We start from the raw sequence: 21,769 nt of genomic DNA, 5'->3' as shown, positions 1-21,769 counted from the left end.
GGCGTGTGAGAAAGTATTAGGTGAAATGCCAGTTTCATGGTTCAGGTGAAAGTCTGTGATCATTCCCCTTGTGGCTCGTCCTTCACATCACCTTTGCCCTTCAAGGAGTTGCTGCGTCCCCGCTCAGCGCCACCTGAGCCCTCAGAGCTCCCCTGTGCTTTTCTGGATGGGGACTGGCGGGGTCACCTAGCCTCACCATGGAGCCACCGTACAATGCCTATCTCTGAGAGGCCCACGCAGTATTCCTCGTGCCCTGTGTTAGTGCTTTCTGTATAAGGGACAGACAGAACTGGGTTTTTTTTCTCTGTCTGGTTTTAGAGTAAATGTAACTAACTTATATTTTCCCTTTATGAAAGATAGAAATTATTTTTATGTAGTTTCCAGACTTTATACAAAATTTTTGTAAAATGTTCTCTGGAAAGTTAACTACAAGAATGTAAATATGCTTCTAATAAAATAACAAGGTTATTTGCCGTTCAGGTTGTTCTTTTGGATTGGGGTGGAAAGCAGGGCACACTTAACCATTCTCACCCGGCAAGAAAGGGCTTATCTTCCAAGTACACAGGTGCCTCCCAGGTCATATGGCAGCTCAGACTTCAGGTTTCTCTTTGGAAAGACATTACGCTTGGCTGAGAGAGAGCATGTCATGGGGCATGTTCTCTACAGACATTTAATATCATTCTCATTTAACAACAAACATTGACCCCAAAAAGTTTTCACCTGTTAATGTACTGAATCAACAATCGGAGGAAGACACCATCATTCCCATTTTATGTATTTATTATTTTTTTAGAGACAGGGTCTCCCCATCACCCAGGCTGGAGTGCAGTGGCATGATCATGGTTCACTGTAACCTCAAACTCTTGGGCTCAGATGATCCTCCCACTTTATCCTCCTGAGTAGCTAGGATTATAGGCATGAGCCAGGGTGCCTGGCTTTTTTTGTGGAGACAGGCGACAGGGCAGGGGGGATCACTATGTTGCCCAGGCTGGTCTCAAACTCCCGGCTTCAAGCAATCCTCCTGTCTCAGCCTCCCAAACAGCTGGAATTAAGGTGTGAGCCACCCCCTACCACACCAGGCTCATTCTCATTTTCTAGATGAGGAAATGGGCACTAGGCAAAGGGAAGGGTCAAGCCAGTTCTCAAAACACTGTAAGTGACGCCTATGGGGTTCAAACTTGGACCTTCTGCCAGAGGTGTTTCTGGCATACCTCCTGTGTCTCACTCAACTGCCACTTGAAATAATCAAGGGTCGTACAGACACCTAGCCACTAGCCATCCCTGCCGTATTTAAAAGAATCTGTCTGCCATGCCTCTGAAACACGATTCAGGCTTTCTTAACTTTGGGTCCATAGACTCTTCCCACAGTGGATCCATATGTAGAATTCAGGGTGTCTTGGTATCTGGATGGCAAAAGATTTGGTCTTTAGTTTTACTACAAACTGTAGTAGTATTAGCAGTAGCTGTGACTGTCACCAGTAGAAATCCCAGATATTTCATATCACATTGCAGCTGTGGTAGAGATCTCAAAATATTTTTATCACTTTGAAATTACAGTAGCTATTAGACCTATTACTAGATCTTGTTATTTAACGTGCATATGTGTATATACATCCATGTATCACATTACATGGGCATATATATCACATACATAATATATACAGGTTTTCCAGTATTTTGTTACCTGTATTTCATATGATTGGTTTCATTTGTAATCTATGTGCTTTATATTGCACACTTGAAAATATTATTCTGAGAAGCCACCAGGTGCAGCGGCTCACGCCTGTAATCCCAGCACTTTGGGAGGCCGAGTCGGGCGGATCACTTGAGGTCAGGAGTTTGAGACCAGCCTGACCAACATGGTGAAACCCCGTCTCTACTAAAAATACAAAAATTAGCCAGGCGTGGTGGCACACCTGTATTCCCAGCTACTCGGGAGGCTGAGGCATAAGAATCGCTGGAACCAGGAGGCAGAGGTTGCAGTGAGCCGAGATCGTGCCACTGCACTGAAGCCTGGGCGACAGAGCGAGACTGTCTCAAAAAATATGCATTATTCTGAGAAGGGATTCATATTCTTTGTGGAATGCCAAAGGAGTCCACGGCGCAAAAAATGATTTAGAACCCCTGTTTCTTCAGCCTTGAGTTGTCTCTGTCCCAGAAACCTTCTGACCAGCAGGGGGCAGGCCGCAGCCACAAGGTCAGTGCGGAGTTCACATTGATTACTGTCTGGAGGATGCAAACAAATAAGCAGCCGGCCTGCCTGCCATTAAGGGCTAGAAAAATGATTGGGGTTCTAGTGAAAAATAATTCATGAAACTGACAAAACAACAGTGCATTAGAGGATTCTTAGGACTTGGGAAATGAGATCATTCCACATTCGACACCTCTTAAGCACCATGTGCTGGAGATGCCAAGATGAGTAAGACACTGACACTGTCTCCTTGTCCTTGTAGGGAAACAGACCTGGAAAAGCAGAGTGTAAGTTCAGACTGATGTTGCCTGGGAGAATCAGGGAAGACTTCCCAGAGAAGGTGATGCTGAGTCTTGGAAGACAAACTAGTATGTGCCAGAACGTGTGCATTCAGAGACTGCGATATCGTTTAGGGTAAATGCTTTATGGGTCATGAGGCTGAAGAGATGGACAGGTCCAGACTAACATGCCAGGCTAAAACACTTATCTACCCCAAGGGCAGTCAGAAGAAGGGGAGTTTACTCAGGGGAAGGACAGTTGAAATCATGGCCTTAGCAATTCAAGAGACCAGCTGAAAAAGACTGAGACGATGTTAAAAGAGATTTTTGGCCCGCAGAGGTTTGAGGCTTTCAGAAGGAAAGGGAAGACAGCAGGCTCCATGAGGGGAGGAAGTAAGACTTTTTTTTTTTAATGGAATCAAGCTCTGTCGCCCAGGCTGGAGTGCAGTGGCGTGATCTTGGCTCACTACAACCTCCACCCCCCCAGGTTCAAGCTATTCTCCTGTCTCAGCCTCCTGAGTAGCTGGAATTACAGGCATGCACCACCACCACGCCAGACTAATTTTTATATTTTTAGTAGAGACGGGGTTTCACCATGTTGGTCAGGCTGGTCTCGAACTCCTGACCTCATGATCCGCCTGCCTTGGCCTCCCAAAGTGCTGGGATTATAGGAGCGAGCTACTGCACCCGGCTGGAAGTAGGACTTTTTAGCTGACGCCTTGCTATGGTGTAAATGTCCCCTCCAAAACTCATTGAAATTTAATTGCCACTATAAGGATATTGAGAGGTGGAATCTTTAAGAGGTGATTAGATCATGAGGGCTCTGCCCTCATGAATGGACTAATACCATTATTGCAGAAGTGAGTTAGTTATCATGGGAATGGATTCCTGATAAAAAGGATGAGTTGGCCCGACATGCTGTCTCACGTCTGTAATCCCAGCACTTTGGGAGGCTGAGGTGGGTGGATCGCCTGAAGTCAGGAGTTCAAGACCAGCCTGGCCAACATGGTGAAAACTCCATCTCTACTAAAAATACAAAAATTAGCCAGATGTGGTGGTGGGCACCTGTAATCCCAGTTACTCAGGAGGCTAAGGCAGGAGAATCGCTTGAACCCAGAAGGTGAAGGTTGCAGTGAGCCAAGATTGCACCACTGCGCTCCTGCCTGGGTGACAGAGCAAGATTCCGTTCCCCCCTCCCCACCCCAAAAAAAGGATGAGTTTGCCCAATTCCCTCTCTCTGTCTCATGTGCTCACTTCTGTCTTCTATTTTGTGCCATGGGATTACCCTTGCCAGACACTGGCATTATGCTCTTGGACATCCCAGCCTCCAGAACAGTGAGTCAAATAAACTTCTGTTCTTTATCAATTTACCTAGTCTATGGTATTCTGTTATAGCAGCAGAAAACTGACTAAGACAGAAAATTGGTACTGAGTAGTGGTCTGTTGCTATAACAAACACCTGTGAAAAATGTAGAGGCCACTGTGGAACTGGGTAATGGGTAGAGGCTGGAAAAATTGGAAGAAGCAGGCTAGAAAAAGCCTACACTGCCGTGAATGGAGCGTTAAGGGTGATTGTGGTGAGGGCTCAGGAGAGAAGAGCCGTGGGGAAAGTCTGAATCTTCTAAGAGATTACTTAAATGCTCATGACCCGGATGTTGATAGAAATATGGACAGTAAATGCCATTGTGTGTGAGGTCTCAAATGGAAATGAGGAACAAGGTATTAGAAACTGGAGTAAAGGCCATTCTTGTTACATAGTTGAAAATAACTTGGTGGAATTCTGTTTGTGTCCTAGGACTTTATGGAATTTAGGAGCAATGAACTAGGATATCTGGCAAAAAAAAAAAAAAAAAAAAAGCAGCTAAGCAACAAAGCATTCAGGCTGCTGCACGGCTGCTTTCAATGACATACAGTGAGATGCAAGAGCAAAGAAATGACTTAAAGACAAAATTTATAATTAAAAGAGAAGCAGAATAGATGTAGAAAGTTCTCAGCTTGGCCATGTAAGGAGTGAAAAAGTAAGCTTGGGAGAGAATACTAAGGGTGTGGCTAAGTGACAATTTCCTAAAGAGATTAAATGACTAGAAGGGAGCCAGGGACTATTCATCAAGATAATGGGAGAAAGACCCTGAAGAGCAAAACTTCATCTCACAAAATAAAATAAGTAAAATAATAAATTTGATGCCTATGAGACATCCACAGAGAGATGTCATTTGTGTACACACATCTGGTGCTCAGAGGAAATATCTCGGCTGGGAGGTTATAAGTTTGAGACTAGAGTATAAGATGGGTAGTTGACAAAAATAAAGTTGGAGAGGAGGCTTGACTAGGGAGAGATATATGCAAACCATGAAGAGGAATTTGGATTTTATCCTGCAAACAAGGTATGGCCTCTGCTTGATATTGTAGGCAGATGATTGGCTGCACTGTAAAAAAACACATTGGAGGGACAGGAGCTGGAGGGTGGCTGACAGTCAGGGTCCTTACAGTAATCTAGGTAAAAGATGGGAAGGGATTTTCATATACAGCTTTATATACTGACTTTTTTCACTTACATTATATTATGAACATTTAACAATGTCACTAAAAGTTCTCTGGAAACATCATTTATTTATTTATTTATTTATTTATTTATTTATGAGATGGAATTTTGCTCTTGTTGCCCAGGCTGGAGGGCAGTGGTGTGATCTCGGCTCACCACAACCTCCACCTCCCGCGTTCAAGCCATTCTCCTGCCTCAGCCTCCCGAGTAGCTGGGATTACAGGCATGCACCACCATGCCCAGCTAATTTTGTATTTTTAGTAGAGACAGGGTTTCTCCATATTGGTCACGCTGATCTTGAACTCCCGACCTCAGCTGATCTGCCCACCTCAGCCTCCCAAAGTGCTGGGATTACAGGCGTGAGCCACAGCGCCTGGCCAGAAACATTGTTTTAAGTGGCTAATTAACCCACCACCCTATGAATGTTTATTATCTACTTAATCAGTGCTATACAGTTAGGGATTCTGGCTATTTTCTGGTTTTTCATTAGGAATCTTATTCTTTCATATAACTACATATCTTCTGTGCTAGGTAAAACCATTTCCCTCTACCTTGATGATTAAAAAAAAAATTATCTGGCAAATCTCATACGTTTTCCAAAATCATTTTGTAAAGTCTAGTTACCACGTTTTACTTTCACTTTGATTTAAAACTTTTTCTCAGCCGGGTGCGGAAGCTCATGCCTGTAATCCCAGCACTTTGGGAGGCCAAGGCAGGCAGATCAGCTGAGGTCAGGAGTTCGAGACCAGCCTGACTAATGTGGTGAAACCCTGTCTCTACTAAAAATACAATAATTAGCTGGGTGTGGTGGTGGGCGCCTGTAGTCCAAGCTACTTGGGAGGTGGAGACAGGAGAACTGCTGGAACTTGGGCAGCAGAGGTTGCAGTGAGCTGAGATCGTGCCATTGCACTCCAGCCTGGGTGACAAAAGCGAGACTCCGCCTCAAAAATAAATAAATAAATAAAATAAAATAAAATAAAACTTTGTCTCAGGCTAGGCATGGTGGCTCATGCCAATAATCCCAGCACATTGGAAGGCCAAGGCGAGTGGGTCCCTTGAGCTCAGGAGTTTGAGACCAGCCTGGGCAACATGATGAAACTCCGTTTCTACAAGAAATACAAAAAATTAGCTGGGCGTGGTGGCACACACTTGTTGTCTTAGCTACTCAGGAGGCTGAGGTGGGAGGATAGCTTGAGCCACGGTGGTGGAGGTTGCAGTGAGCCAAGATCACTCCATTGCACTCCAACCTGGGTGACAGAACGAGACCCTGTCTCAAAAAAATAACCTCCTTCTCACCCATCTCAAGCTTGAACTAAACTTAGAAGCTCATAGTGACAAAGACCGGTGTGGTTGGGACAATTCTCACCAAATGCACCGTTTGGATCCTCTACATTTCTGGCCTCCCTGCAGTCAGGCAGGTCCTGGTGACCCATTCTGCCTAATGACATGATTGTCACACCTATGGTGAAGCACACTAAAAAGCCAAGTGCAGGCCGGGTGCTGTGGCTCACGCCTGTAATCCCAGCACTTTGGGAGGCCGAGGCGGGTGGATCACGAGGTCAGGAGATGGAGACCATCCTGGCTAACACGGTGAAACCCCGTCTCTACTAAAAATACAAAAAAGAAAAATTAGCCGTGCGTGGTGGTGGGTGCCTGTAGTCCCAGCTACTCGGGAGGCTGAGGCAGGAGAATGGCGTGAACCTGGGAGGCGGAGCTTGCAGTGAGCGGAGATCGCGCCACTGCACTCCAGCCTGGGCGGCAGAGCTAGACTCCGTCTCAAAAAAAAAAAAAAAGAAAAAGAAAAAGAAAAGCCAAGCGCGACCCTCTGGTCTCTCTCTTCCTATTAAAGCACATGAGGAGGCTGTGGATTTTAGATGGTGCAGAACAAAACGGCAGAACCTCCAACAACTTTAGCCCTGGTGACCATGGAGAGCAGTGCCCCTCACAATCCACACAGGACACAAGGCATAAGCAAAAGGTAAACTGAATGGGGGTAAGCTGCTGAGATTTTAGGGTTGTTACTACAGCCGTAGCTTAACCTAGCCTATTCTAATGTAGTTTGTGTCTTCACCGTTTCTGCCACTTTGCTCTTCTCCAGGGTCAGAGGAGTGAAAAGAGAGTTGGGGAGGAAAAATAACAAGCACATAGTGGATACTGTTCGGGCTCCACCCAGATCCCCTTTTATGGTTTCTGTTTGCCTCGCCCCAGTTCCTGAGGCTTTTGCTTCTAACCGTCCACACCTGAGGCTCTCTTTAAAGGCCTGCTCTTGGCTACTGGAGTCAGAGTCAGAAGTGCCTGAGAATTTACATCCACCCACCCTGAGATGGGTGGGTCTCAGCCAGTGACTGATTGGTGTGGGAGTATGAAAGCCCAGCTCCCTTGCAACAAGTCAGGACAAACTCTGAGGCATAATTTATATTCTGAAATTCCCCTGTGGGATCAGGCTGAAACTACCCACTATAGGACTTTGCTCGAGACTGCACCCTTGCTTTGCATTTTCCCTCCATTATCCTACTTCACCTATTCATTTTCCAATTTCTCCCGGGAGCATTTCCTTAATAGATCACTTGCACACACGTTCTCATTTCATATTCTGCTTCTGAATAACCCTACTTAAGACATTTGGAACTGGTAATTGTCCTAGGAAATGGACTCTAAGGATGAGATTTGGAATTCAATCACTTGCTGGCCAGATGGCAATAAGGACCCTATTACTGATCATAAGGGAAGTGTTGTTAGTGCCTGGTATGCTGTATCGTTGCCATTAGTGAAATATGTACCTGTGGAAAATTAGAATTGAATACAGCTGGAAGGGGTCGCATTGGCTTGTACAGTTCAGAGGAAGCAATAATTTAAGGGGTTGCAGAATTTGTTTATTGTTGCCGGATGCTGTTGATGCATGAGAGACAATGACAGGCTCAGGTGAGACAGTTACCAGTTTAAGGCAAGATGTGAAGTCAGATGTCCTCTTCAGCAGCATTTGAAAAGATTGTTGCCTGGGCGTAGTGGCTCACGCCTGTAATCCCAACACTTTGGGAGGCTAAGGCAGGCAGATCACCTGAGGTCAGGAGTTTGAGACCAGCCTGGCCAACATGGTAAAACCCCATCTCTACTAAAGATACAAAAATTAGCTGGGCGTGGTTGCAGGCACCTGTAATCCCAGGTACTCGGGAGGTTGAGGTACAAGAATCGCTTGAATCTGGGAGATGGAGGTTGCAGTGAGCTGAGATGGCGCCACTGCACTCCAACCTGGGTGACGGAGCAAGACTCCATCTCAAAAAAAAAAAAAAAAAAAAAAAAAAGACTGCCATATACTGTAGCTGGAAAGCGAACTGTGCTGAAGACCAGGCATAGGGCTGTATTGTATTGTAAGAGTAGCAGAACTTCAGCAATGGCTAACTCTGTAGTCCCAGTGAGTTTTCTCCATGAAAATCAGGCCCCTGATAGGGGAGAAATGGAACCCTGAGACTTCGATGGGGATACCTGGGAAGACGCACTTGAGAACATTTAACTCTTAGATTCCCTTGAACATTCTGGGCAAATGTTCGCTCTTGTTAGAGGACAACAGCAGCCCCCTCCTTGCAGAAACTGTGCAGGGGCCTGAACTGAGGCAGATAACCTGCAAAACAATATCTGCCTTCCTCAAGATCTTTCCCCACACCCCTCCTGGACAGTAGGCAAACAACTAGGGCTAAGTCTCAGCATGACCCACCTGGGGAAGTGCTGGTTCTGCTAAGGGTAGAAAAGGATTATTCACCAAAGGATCTGTAGGAACAGACTAGTATGTACCAGCAAGAATACGGGGTGCTTGCTTACAAATGTACCTTGAGGATGCTGAAACAGAAATTGGGGTAGTAGAATATTTATCTGGCTAAAGGAGCGTTTGCTGATATGAGGATACTCTTCCACAATGCAATATTTAACAGCCTGACAAGGGGCCTTGAAGTTATAATTAAGAGAGGAAGAGTGTTTAGGTACTTGGAAAAAATAATGGCCTGTGTTATATGAGGTAATATGCTGAAACTACCATGACAGAGTGCTGAAAAGGAGATCAAAATTTCCAAAACTAAAGCACCATCAAAGACTCATCATTAGAGTAGGGATTCTACAGGTCAGGCATGAATGTAGTCCTGACCCAGGTCTTTCTTACAATGGGTCTGTAAGACTTCACAGATAACACTTGTTAATCATTTTCTTGATGATATGGTTTGGCTGTGTCCTCACCCAAATCTCATCTTGAATTGTAGTTCCCATAATCCCCACGTGTCATGGGAGGGACCTGGTGGGAGGTAATTGAATGATGGGGACAGTTACTCCCCTATTGTTCTCATGATAGTGAGTTCTTAAGAGATCCGATGGTTTTATAAGGGGCTTTGCCCCCTTTGCTTGGCACTTCTCCTTGTGAAGAAAGACGTGTGCCATGTGAAGTCCAGGCATAGGACTGTATTGTATTGTAAGAGTAGCAGAACTTCAGCAGTGGGTAACTTTGTAGTCCCAGTAAGTTTTCCCCATGAAAATCAGGCCCCTGATAGGGGAGAAATGGAACCCTGAGACTTGGATGGGGATTCCTGCGAAGATGCACTTGAGAACCAAGTGAAGCCATGTGAAGGAGAACGTGTTTGCTTCCCCTTCTGCCATGATTCTAAGTTTCCTGAGGCTTCCCTAGTCCTGTGGAACTGTGAGGCAATTACATTTCTTTCCTTTATAACTTACCCAGTCTCGGGCAATTCTTTGTAGGAGTGTGAGAACAGATAAATACAGTGAATTGGTACAACAGAGGCTGAGTACTGCTATAAAGATACCCAAAAATGTGGAAGTGACTTTGGAACTGGGTAACAGGCAGAGGTTGGAACAGTTTAGAGGGCTCAGAAGAAGACAGGAAAATGTGGGAAAGTTTGGAACTTCCTAGAGATTTAGAGGGCTCAGAAGACAAGAAGATGGGGGAAAGTTTGGAACTTCCTAGAGACCTGTTGAATGGCTTTGACTGAAATGCTGATAATGATATGGACAATGGAGTCCAAGCTGAGGTGGTCTCAGATGAAGATGAGAAATGTGTTGGGAACTGGAATAAAGGTGACTCTTGCTATGCTTTAGTAAAAAGACTGGTGGCCTATTGCCCCCACCCTAGAGATCTGTGGAACTGTGAACTTGAGAGATATGATTTAGGGTATCTGGTGAAAGAAATTTCTAAGCAGCAAAGTGTTCAAGAGGAAGCAGAGCAAAAAAGCTTGGAAAATGTGCAGCCTGATGATGCAATAGAAAAAAAGTACCCATTTTCTGGGAAGAAATTTAAACCCATTGTAGAAATTTGCATAAGTAATGAGGAGCTGAATGTTAATCACCAAAACAATGAAGAAAATGTCTCCAGGGCTTGTCTGAGACCTTCACAGCAGCCCCTCCCATCACAGTACTGGAGGCCTAGGAGAAAAAAACGGTTTCGTGGGCCAGGCCCAGGGCCCCTTGCTCTGTGCAGCCTTGGGACATGGTGCCCTGTGTCCCAAGCTGCTTTGGCTTCAGTTGTGGCTAAAAGGGGCCAATGTACAGCTCAGGCCATTACTTCAGAGGGTTCAAGTTCCAGTCCTTGGTGGCTTACATGTGGTGTTGGCCCATGGGTGCACAGAAGTCAGGAATTGAGGTTTGGAAACCTCTGCCTGGATTTCAAAAGATTTATGGAAATGCCTGGATGTCCAGGCAGAAGTTTACTACAGGGGTAGCCCTCATGGAGAACCTCTGCTGGGGCATTGCAGAAGGGAAATGTGGAGTCAGAGTCCCCAAACAGAATCTCCACTGGGGCACTGCTAGTGGAGCTGTGAGAAGAGGGCCACCGTCCTCCAGACCCCAGAATGGTAGATCCACTGACAGCTTGCACCATGTGCCTGGAAAAGCTGCAGACACTCAATGCCAGCTCATGAAAGCAGCCAGGAGGGGGGCTGTACCCTGCAAAGCCACAGGGGCAGAGCTGCCCAAGGCCATGGAAGCCCACCTCTTGCATCAGCATGACTTGGATGTGAGACATGGAGTTAAAGGAGATGATCTTGGAACTTTAAGATTTAATGACTGCCCAATTGGATTTTAGACTTGTATGGGGCCTGTAACCCCTTTGTTTTGGCCAATTTCTCCCATTTGGAATGGGTGTATTTACCCAATGCCTACATCCCCTGTACCAACTTTCTTTCCATTTTACAGGCTCATAGGTGGAAGGGCTTGACTTGTCTCAGATGAGACTTTGGACTTGGACTTTTCAGTTAATGCTGGAATGAGATAAGATTTTGGAGGACTGTTGAAAAGGCATGACTGTGTTTTGAAATGTGAGGACGTGAGATTTGGGAGGGACCGGGGTGGAATAATATGGTTTGGCTGTGTCTCCACCCAAACCTCATCTTGAATTGTGGTTCCCATAATCCCCATGTGTTGTGGGAGGGACCTGGTGGGAGGTAATTGAATCATGGGGGTGATTACTCCCATGCTGTTCTCATGATAGTGAGTTCTCATGAGATCCAATGGTTTTATAAGGGGCTTTGCCCCCTTTGCTTGGCACTTCTACTTCCTGCTGCCATGTGAAGGAGGATGTGTTTGCTTCCACTTCTGCCATGATTGTAAGTTTCTTAAGGCTTCCCCAGCCCTGCAGAACTGTGAGTCAATTAAACCTCTTTCCTTTAGAACTTACCCGGTCTTGGGCAGTTCTTTATAGCAGTGTGAGAATGGACTCATACACTTGGTACCCAAATGTATAATCAGGTTGTGTATACCTAGCATCTAGGAGAACTTTGCATTAGTTCCATAAACCTATGGAATAAAGACTATTGTAGTAAGAAAGGCCAAGTGAAAGCCCCTGAATTGCTCTTCCCTACCCCACTCCATTATCCATAAATCTGGCTAAGATAGTAAATCACAAACAACACTGTCTCTTGGGTAGAATGGTATGCTAAACCTAAAAGACTGAAAGGAAGCGAGGGTGGTAGTACTCATTATATTCCATTTTAATCTCCCACTCTAGACCCTGCAAAATCAGCTAGATCATGGCAGATGACAGTAAACTACATTGCAAACTTAACTAAGTGGTAGCCACACTGTAATTGCTGTGCTGGATATGCTATCTATATAGGTTGGTTATTGCTTATCCAAAATGCCAGGGAATAGAAGTGTTTTGTAGTTTTTATTATTTGGGGTTTGGGAATATTTGCATTATACTTACCATTTGAGCATCCCAAATCCAAAAAATCCAAAATCTGAATTGCTCCAATGAGCATTCCCTTTGAGTGTTATAGCAGTGCAGTTTCAGATTTTGGAGTGTTTTGAATTTTGTATTTTTCGATTTGTAATGTTCAACCTGTAATAGAATGAAGCAAATAACCTCTCTTACACATTATGTGTCTATTGATCTAATAAATGTGCACCTTACAATATCCACCAGAAAGGAAGGTCAGAAACAGTTTGCATTTACCTGGGATGGACAAGAGTATACATTTACATCTTGCTTCAGGACTGTCCTGTAAACTCTCCTGTTCTCTGTCAAAATATAGTTCAAATAAGACTTGATTTCCTGGACCCTCAATGTAACATTACATTGGTTCACTATATTGATACATTACACTAACTGGACCTGCTGCACAAGCGGTGGCAATTACTGCAGATGTCCCAATAAGATTATGTGCTCCAGAGGTAGGGAGATAAAAACCTTGCTATATCAGTGTAGGTTTTTTTTATTTTGTTTTGTTCTGTTTTTTTTTTTTTTTTTTTTTTTTTGAGACAGAGTCTTGATGTGTCACTGAGGCTGGAGTGCAGTGGAGCAGTCTTGGCTCACTACAACCTCCGCCTCTCAGGCTCAAGTGATCCTCCCATCTTGACCTCCTGAGTAGCTGGGATTACAGGCATGCACCACACACCTGACTAATTTTTGTATTTTTAGTAGAGACAGGGTTTTGCCATGTTGGCCAGGCTGGTCTTGAACTCCTGGCCTCAAGTGATCCACCCGCCTCAGCCTCTCAAAATGTGGGAACCACCATGCCCAGCTGACCAGTGTAGTTTTGAAGTGCCTAACAGTTGGGTGTGGTTGCTCATGCCAGCACTTTGGGAGGCTGAGGTAGGAGGATTGCTTGAGCTCAGGACTTCAAGACCAGCCTAGGCAACATGGGGGGACCCCCATCTATTAAAAAAAAAATTAGCTGGGCATGGTGCCACGTTCCTGTAGTCCCAGCTACTTGGGAGGCTGAAGTAGGAGGATTACTTATGCCCAGGAGTTTGAGGCTGCAGTGAGTCATGATCACACCATTGCACTCCAGCCTGGGTGACCGGGTGAAACCCTGTATCTAAATAGATAAATAAATATTAATAATAATAAAAATAAAGAAGTGCTTAATGATCTGGGGCATGCCATGCCAGGACATCCCCTTTAGGGTATAGTAATTATTATTGCAGAGTGAAGCTTCTAACATTAAGAAGCACAGTGCTGGCAGGCCTCTTCTGGCTTTAGAAACAGCACATTCTATGCTCGGGAATATTGCTCCAACCCATTTACTGGCTAACTTAGTAGGCTGCCAGCTTTGAGCCCTACTAATGCCTCTCTTCAGCTGATGTCTATGGCCTCATTGAAGGAGGGGGGTCCTCTACATCCAACTCATGAGTGAGGAAGAAACTCGAGTATATTCCAGTGTAGCTAAGTAATGGGTAAATTTGACATATAGTTGTCCCATAAACAACAGTAAACTCTGGATCAAATGCAACAAGAAAACACAAACAACAACAAAACGACCTGAAGACACTGGAGAGTGAACAAATGAGCATATCCCAGAGGGCAGTTACAATTGAAAGGGAGAACAGCACAATATGATTTTCCCATTTTCATGACTTTTAGCCTAAGGGTAGGATGCAGTTGGTGCTGCGCAAGGCAGCTAAAACTATGACAGAAAATTCGGGGTCTTCCTGGCCTGAAAAACCAGAGAACAAACTTAAGGAACAACGATGCTAATGCAAAGTGGGGAGGGATACCCCAAAAAGAAAGGAGTCAGAGAGGAGAAGCCCCAACCCACGTGTATAAACTTTGCACAAACTCTAGTTGACCCCTGAACTATGCATTTACAGGGCCAACTGCAAGTAGCTTGGCTAAGGATAAAATAACTGAACTGAGATTTGACCTGATTCCCAGGAGACGGACTTTGCAATTTGAATCCAACCATGTTAACTGCCTGTTCAAACGAAACAAAACAAAAACCAAGAAAGCCAACGAACACTCTTCAGAGAAACAACAGAATCCAGTCTCTACAACATGAATTTGAGAATATGCAGGACACAGTCTGAAATTACTTACAATACAAGGAAAAAATGTGACCCATTCTCTAGAGAAAAGATAGTCCATGGAGACTAATTCTGAGATGACCCAGATTTTGAAATTTGCAAACAGGATTTTCGAGAGGTTATTTTAATTATGCTCACTGACATAAAGAAAAACAGGTTTGCAATAAATGAAAAGTGACGAGATCACAGCAGAAAAATAGAGACTATAGAAAACAACCAAATAGAAATTCTAGAATTGAGCCAGGCACAGTGGCTCACACCTGTAATCCCGGCACTTTCAGAGGCTGAGGCGGGTGGGTCACATGAGGTCAGGAGTTTGTGACCGGCCTGATCGACATGATGAAACCCCGTCTCTACTACAAATACAAAACTAGCTGGGTGTGGTGGCACATGCCTGTAATCTCAGCTACTTGGGAGGCCAAGGCAGGAGAATCGCTTGAACTCAGGAGGCAGTCGTTGCAGTGAGCTGAGATCGTGCCACTGCACTCCAGCCTGGGCAACAAGAGCGAGACTCCACCTCGGAAAGAAAAAAAAAAAAAAAAGAAAGAAATTCTAGAATTGAAAAAACACAATATCTAAAATTTAAAAATTCACTGGATAAGGTTAATGGCACAAAGGAGGTGACAGAGGAGTCAATAAAAGAAACTATCTTATCTACATGAGAGAGGGAAAAAAGATGGGAAAAGGACCTATGAGACAACATCCAGAAGGAGAAGAGAGAGAGGATAGTGACAAAAAATATTTGAAGAAATAACTGACATTGCCCCAAATTTGTGAAGACATCAAGTTATAGATTCAAGGTTAACAACTGTTAAGCCGGACAAACGTGAAGAAAACCATGCCTAGGCACATTATAGTCAAATTGCTGAAAGCAAAAATAAAAAGAAAATCTTGAAGGCATCCATAGAAAAATGACAGATAGAGGAGAACACCAACTCTAACGACTACTGACTTCTCATGGGAAAGAATGAAGGCCAGCCAGACACTGTGGCTCATGGGAAAGAATGAAGGCCAGCCAGACACTGTGGCTCATGCCTGTCTGTCATCCCAGCACTTTGGGAGGCTGAGGCAGGAGGATTGCTTGAGTCCAGGAGTTTGAGAGCAGTCTGATCAACATGGCAAACCCCATCTCTACAAAAAATACAAAAATTAGCCAGGTGTGCTGGTGTGCCCTGTAGTTCCAGCTTGGGAGGCTGAGATAGGAGGATCCATTGAGCCTGGGAGGTCGAGGCTGCAGTAAGCTGTGGTTATGTCACTGCACTACAGCCTAGGTGACAGAGCGAGACCCTGTCAGGCAGGGCACAGTGGCCATGCCTGTAATCCTGGCACTTTGGGAGGTCAGGCTGGGCAGATCTCTTGAGCTCAGGCGTTCGAGACCAGCCTGGGCAACACAGTGAAACCCTGTCTCTACAAAAAATGCAAAAATTAGCCGGGGTAGTGGTGTGTGCCTGTAGTCCCAGCTACTCGGGAGGCTGATGTGGGAGGATCACTTGAACCCAGGAGGTGGAGGTTGCAGTGAGCTGAGATCATGCCACTGTACTCCAGCCTGGGCCACAGAGCCAGACCCCATCTCAAAAAAGAAAAAAAAAAAGGCTGGGCGTGGTGGCTCACGCCTGTAATCCAGCACTTTTGGAAGGCCAAGGCAGGCAGATCACGAGGTCAGGAGTTCAAGACCAGCCTGGCCAACATAGTGAAACTCCATCTCTACTGAAAATACAAAAAATTAGCTGAGTGTGGTGGCGGGCACCTGTAATCCTAGCTACTCAGGAGGCTGAGGCAGGAGAATCACTTTAATCCGGGAGGTGGAGGTTGCAGCGAGCCGAGATGGTGCCACTGCACTCCAGCCCCGGCGACAATGCGAGACTCCATCTGAAAAAAAAAAAAAAAGGGAATACCGGCCAGAAGACATGCAATAGGTCGAATAGCGACCCCCCAAAAGATACAATGAAATCATAACCCTGGTAGCTGTGAATATGACTTTATTTGGAAAAAGGTTCTTTGCAGGTTTGATTGAGTTAAAGATCTTGAGATGAAAGCATTCTGGATGAACCAGTCAGGCCCTAGCTCACATGACAAGTATACTTATAAGTAAGAGGAGAAACACCAAGGCTTAGGGGAGAAGACACAGACACAAAACAGAAGGCTGTGTGAAGGAGGCAGAGGTTAGAGCTATGAAGCCAAAAACTAGGGAACGCCTGGAGCCACCAGAGGCTGAAAGAGGCAAGAAAGGGTTCTTCCCTAGAGCTTCTGGACAGAGTGTGGCCTTACTTACTCTTTTTTATTTTTTTTTTCAAGATGGGGGTCCCATTCTGTCACCCAGGCTGGAGTGCAGTGGTGCAATATTGGCTCACTGCAACCTCTGCCTCCCCGGCTCAAGTGATCCTCCCACCTCAGACTCCTGAGTAGCTGGAAACACAGGCACGTGTTGTTACACCCGGCTAACTTTTTGTATTTTTGGTAGAGCCAGGGTTTCGCCATGTTGGCCAGGGTGGTCTCAAACTCCTGGGAGCAAGTGATCCGCCTGCCTCGGCCTGGAATTACAAGGCCTTGGTGCTGGGATTACAAGCATGAGTCACTGCACCCGGCCTAGTTTTTAAACTTCTGGTCTCTAGAACTGAGAGAATAAATTTATGTTTTTCTAAGTCACCAAGTTTGTGGTAATTTCTTTTTTTATTTGAGATGGAGTCTCGCTTTGTCACCCAGGCTGGAGTGCAGTGGCACGATCTTGGCTCACTGCAACCTCTGCCTCCCAGGTTCAAGCAATTCTCTGCCTCAGCCTCCCGAGTAACTGGGATTACAGGCACCTGCCACCAGGCCGGGCTAATTTTTTGTATTTTTGGTAGAGATGGGGTTTCACTATCTTGACCAGGCTGGTCTTGAACTCCTGACCTCGTGATCCACACGCCTTGGTCTCCCAAATTGCTGGGATTACAGGCGTGAGCCACCATGCCCGGCCTGTGGTAATTTCTTATGGTAGCCCAGGAAATGCATACAACAGAAGACCATCATCTATAAAGTGTTGAAAGAAAAACTTCTAAATCCAGCTAAAGTATCCTTCAAGAAGGATAACAAAATAAAGACTGTTTCATATAAAAGAAAAACAAAAGAATACATTGCCAGCAGTAATGCATTGCAAAAAATGCTACAGGAAGTTCTTCAGGATGAAAGGAAATGATACCAGATGGAAAATCGGATATTCAGGAAAGAATAGAGCATTGAAAATGGTAAACAACTGGGTAAATATAAAAGACAATTTTTTCTTTTCAATACAGTTTAAAGCAAAAAGTATAACTTTTGTCTTCTGAGGTTTACAATGTGTGTAAATACAATACATATGACATCTATGGCATAAAAGATGGGAAAGGATAAATGGATACATACAGTTGCAGGGTGTCTATGTTTTAGGTGAAATGTTACAATGTTAATTCTTTTTTTTTTTTTTTTTTTTGAGAGGGAGTCTTGCTCTGGTGCCCTGGTTGGAGTGCAGTGGCACGATCTCAGCTCACAGCAACCTGCACTTCCTGGGTTGAAGTGATTCTCTTGGAAGCAGGGATTCAAAGAGATGTTTGTACACCCATGTTCATAGCAGCATTATTCACAATAGCCAAAAGGGGGAAGCGACCTAAGTGTCCACTGATGGATAACAGATAGACAAAATGTGGCAGGTCAATCCAGTGAAATACTGTTCAGTCTTTAAGAAGAAAGGAAATTCTGGCGAGGTGTGGTGTCTCACACCTGTAATCCCAGCACTTTTGGAGGCTGAGGTGGGTGGATTGCTTGAGCCTGGGAGTTCAAGAACAGCCTGGGCAACATGGTGAAATCCCATCTCTACAAAAATCGGCTGGGCGTGGTGGGGTGTGATGGTAGCCCCAGCTACTTGGGAGGCTAAAGTGGGAGGATCGCTTGAGCCCAGGAGGTGGAGGTTGCAGTGAGCTGAGATCACACCACTGCACTCCAGCCTGGGCAACAGAGTGAGACCCTGTCTCAAACATGCTACAACATGAATGGACCGTGAGGATATTATGCTAAGTGACATAAGCCAGTCACCAAAGGACAAATGATGTATGACTCCACTTAATGAGATACCTAGACTAGTCAAATTCATAGAGACAGAATGGTACTTGCCAGAATTTGGGAGTGCGTAGGGGATGGAGACGGAAATGGGGAAGTTATTGTTTGATGGGCACAAAGTTTCTGTTTGGGAAAATGAAGAAAGTGTTGGAGATGGGTGGTGGTGATGGTTGCACAACAACGTGAATATACTTAATGCCACTGAGCTGTACACTTGAAAATGGTTACGATGATAAATGTTGTATGTATTTTATCACAATTTAAAAAAAGAAAAGAAGGGCGGGAGTGGTGGCTCACGCCTGTAATCCCAGCACTTTTGGAGGCTGAGGCGGGTGGATCATCTGAGGCCAGGAGTTTGAGACCATTCTGGCCAACATGGCGACACTCCCATCTCTACTAAAAATACAAAAATTAGCCGGGTGTGGTGATGCATGCGTGTAGTTCTAGAGACAGGAGAATTGCCTGAACCTAGAAGTTGGAGGTTGCAGTGAGCCGAAATCACACCACTGCATGGCCAGCCTGGGTGACAGAGCGAGACTCGGTCTCAAAAAAGAAAAAAAAAAGATGCAAGGACTTTCCCTTAGAACCCTTGGAGGGAGTATGGCCCTGCCCACACCTTGATTTCAGACTTCTGGTCTCCAGACGGTACATTTCTGCTGTTGTTTTTTGAAATGGGGGTCTCATTGTGTCACCCAGGCTTGAGTGCAGTGGTGAGATCTTGGCTCACTGCATCCTCTGCCTCCTGGGTTCAAGCGATTCTCCTGCCTCAGCTTCCCGAGTAGCTGGGACTACAGGCATGCACCACCACATCTAGTTAATTTTTGTATTTTTTTTTTTGAGACAGAGTCTCTCTCTGTTGCCCAGGCTGGAGTGCAGTGGTGCAATCTCGACTCACTGCGAGCTCCGCCTCCTGGGTTTATGCCATTCTCCTGCCTCAGCCTCCCAAGTAGCTGGGATTACAGGCGCCCGCCACTACACTTGGCTAATTTTTTGTATTTTTAGTACAGACGGGGTTTCACCGTGTTAGCCAGGATGGTCTCGATCTCCTGACTTCATGATCCGCCCGCCTCGGCCTCCCAAAGTGCTGGGATTACAGGTGTGAGCCACCGCGTCCGGCTTAATTTTTATATTTTTCGTGGAGATGGGTTTTCGCTATGTTGGCCAGGCTGGTCTCGATCTCCTGACCTAGTGATCTGCCCGCCTTGGCCTCCCAAAGTGCTGGGATTACAGACATGAGCCACTGCACCTGGCCAATTTCTGTTGTTTTAAGCCACCAAGTTCTAGGTAATTTGTTGCAGTAGTGATAGGAAATCAATACATACATGGAGACTGCTGAAGGGAAATGAGGCCGAAATGGAACAGAAGGGTCTCATAGAGAAGCCCAGGTGGATGAGATACATCGTTATAAAAGCTGAAGTGGGGCTATGAGTGAAGTTGGGACTGAGGTAAAGGTATGTTCCCTTAGTGGTACTAGCCTTCATGAGCCTAGTACTCCCATGGCGGTTTTGTCTGTTTTTTATTTTTATTTTTATTATTTTATTTTATTATTATTATTATTTTTGAGACAGAGTCTCGCTTTGTTGCCCAGGCTGGAGTGCAGTGGCGCCATCTCGGCTCACTGCAAGCTCCGCCTCCCGGGTTCATGCCATTCTCCTGCCTCAGCCTCCCGAGTAGCTGGGACTACAGGTGCCCGCCACCACGCCCAGCTAATTTTTTGTATTTTTAGTACAGACGGGGTTTCATCGTGTTAGCCAGGATGGTCTTGATCTCCCAACCTCGTGATCCGCCCTCCTCGGACTCCCAAAGTGCTGGGATTATAGGCGTGAGCCACCGCACCCAGCCTTGTCTGTTTTTTAAGAGACAGGGTCTCACTCTGTTGCCCAGGCTGGAGTGCAATTGTGCAATCATAACTCACTGCAGCCTCAAACTCCTGGGCTCAAGCGATCCTCCCACTTCACTCTCCCAAGTAGCTAGGACTATAGGCACACGCCCAGCTAATTTTAAAATTTTTTTGTAGGGAGCAGGTCTCACCATATTGCCTAGGCTGGTCTCAAAGTTCTGGGTTCAAGTAATCCTCCCACCTCGGTCCCCAAAAGCAGTAGGATTGTAGGTGTGAGCCATTGCACCTGGCTCCCATGATGGTTGTAATGGTGAATGGCCAATTACAGCAATCCCAGCTGGATAAGGGCATGAGGATCCCGAGCCTCACATCCCTCAGGATGAAGGTGTGGGACATCCTACAAGACAAGCCATCGAGAATAGCCGAAGTGTTAAGTCAAGGGTGTGAGGAACCTAGAACACTCAGAGAGGAAGATGATGAATATGATTATGTATAGCCTTGAGACCACTGCAGCAACGGGGGCTGAAGCTCATCCCTCTACCCTCCTCCTCCAAGTTTTGTGCTAGAAATTGTGACAGAATGTAACGTAAGATGTGAGGAGACCTGATGTGAGGAGACCTGAGCAGTGCATGGCATGATCTGTAACAGACACCGTTAATGCTCCACCCAGATCCCTGTTTATAAATTTCTCCTTCCCTGGCTTTCAGGTTCCCTCCTTTCTTTTTTTTTTTTTTTTTTTGAGACGGAATCTTACTCTGTCACCCAGGCTGGAGTGCAGTGGCGCGATCTCTGCTCACTGCAAGCTCCGCCTCCCGGGTTCATGCCATTCTCCTGCCTCAGCCTCCTGAGTAGCTGGGACAACAGGCGCCTGCCACCACACCTGGCTAATTTTTTTGGTACTTTTAGAAGAGATGGGGTTTCACCGTGTTAGCCAGGATGGTCTCGATCTCCTGACCTCGGGATCCGCCTGCCTCGGCCTCCCAAAGTGTTGGGATTACAGGTGTGAGCCACCAAGCCCGGCCTCAGATGCTCTCCTTTCTAATGGCCCATACCAACTACAGTCAGCCCTCTGCACCCGCAGGATCTGCCTCCACCCACAGATAAAAAATACTGAAAAGACAGCAACAATACAACAATAAAAAATACAAATTAAAAAATACACCTCCTGGCCCGGTGCGGTGGCTCACACCTGTAATCCCAGCACTTCGGGAGGCTGAGGTGGGTGGATCACCTGAGGTGGGGAATTCGAAACCAGCCTGACCAACATGGAGAAACCCTGTCTCTACTAAAAACACAAAAAATTAGCCGGCATGGTGGCACATGCCTGTAATCCCAGCTACTTGGGAGACTGAGGTAGGAGAATCGCTTGAACCCGGGAGGTGGAGGTTGTGGCGAGCAGAGATCGTGCCATTGCACTCCAGCCTGGGCAACCAGAGCGAAATTCTGTCTCAAAAAACAAAACAAAACAAAACAAAACACACAACACCTCCTTTCTCCAGCTGTGGCCAAGGTGCTCAGTCCTTCTGAGGAAGCTAAGGCTGTGTTGGGGTGAG

The sequence above is a fragment of the Gorilla gorilla genome, chromosome 4, assembly GCF_029281585.2.
Source record: "Gorilla gorilla gorilla isolate KB3781 chromosome 4, NHGRI_mGorGor1-v2.1_pri, whole genome shotgun sequence".
NCBI lineage: Eukaryota > Metazoa > Chordata > Mammalia > Primates > Hominidae > Gorilla > Gorilla gorilla.
The sequence above is the reverse complement of the archived record's forward strand: the minus strand, read 5'-3'. Positions refer to the sequence as shown.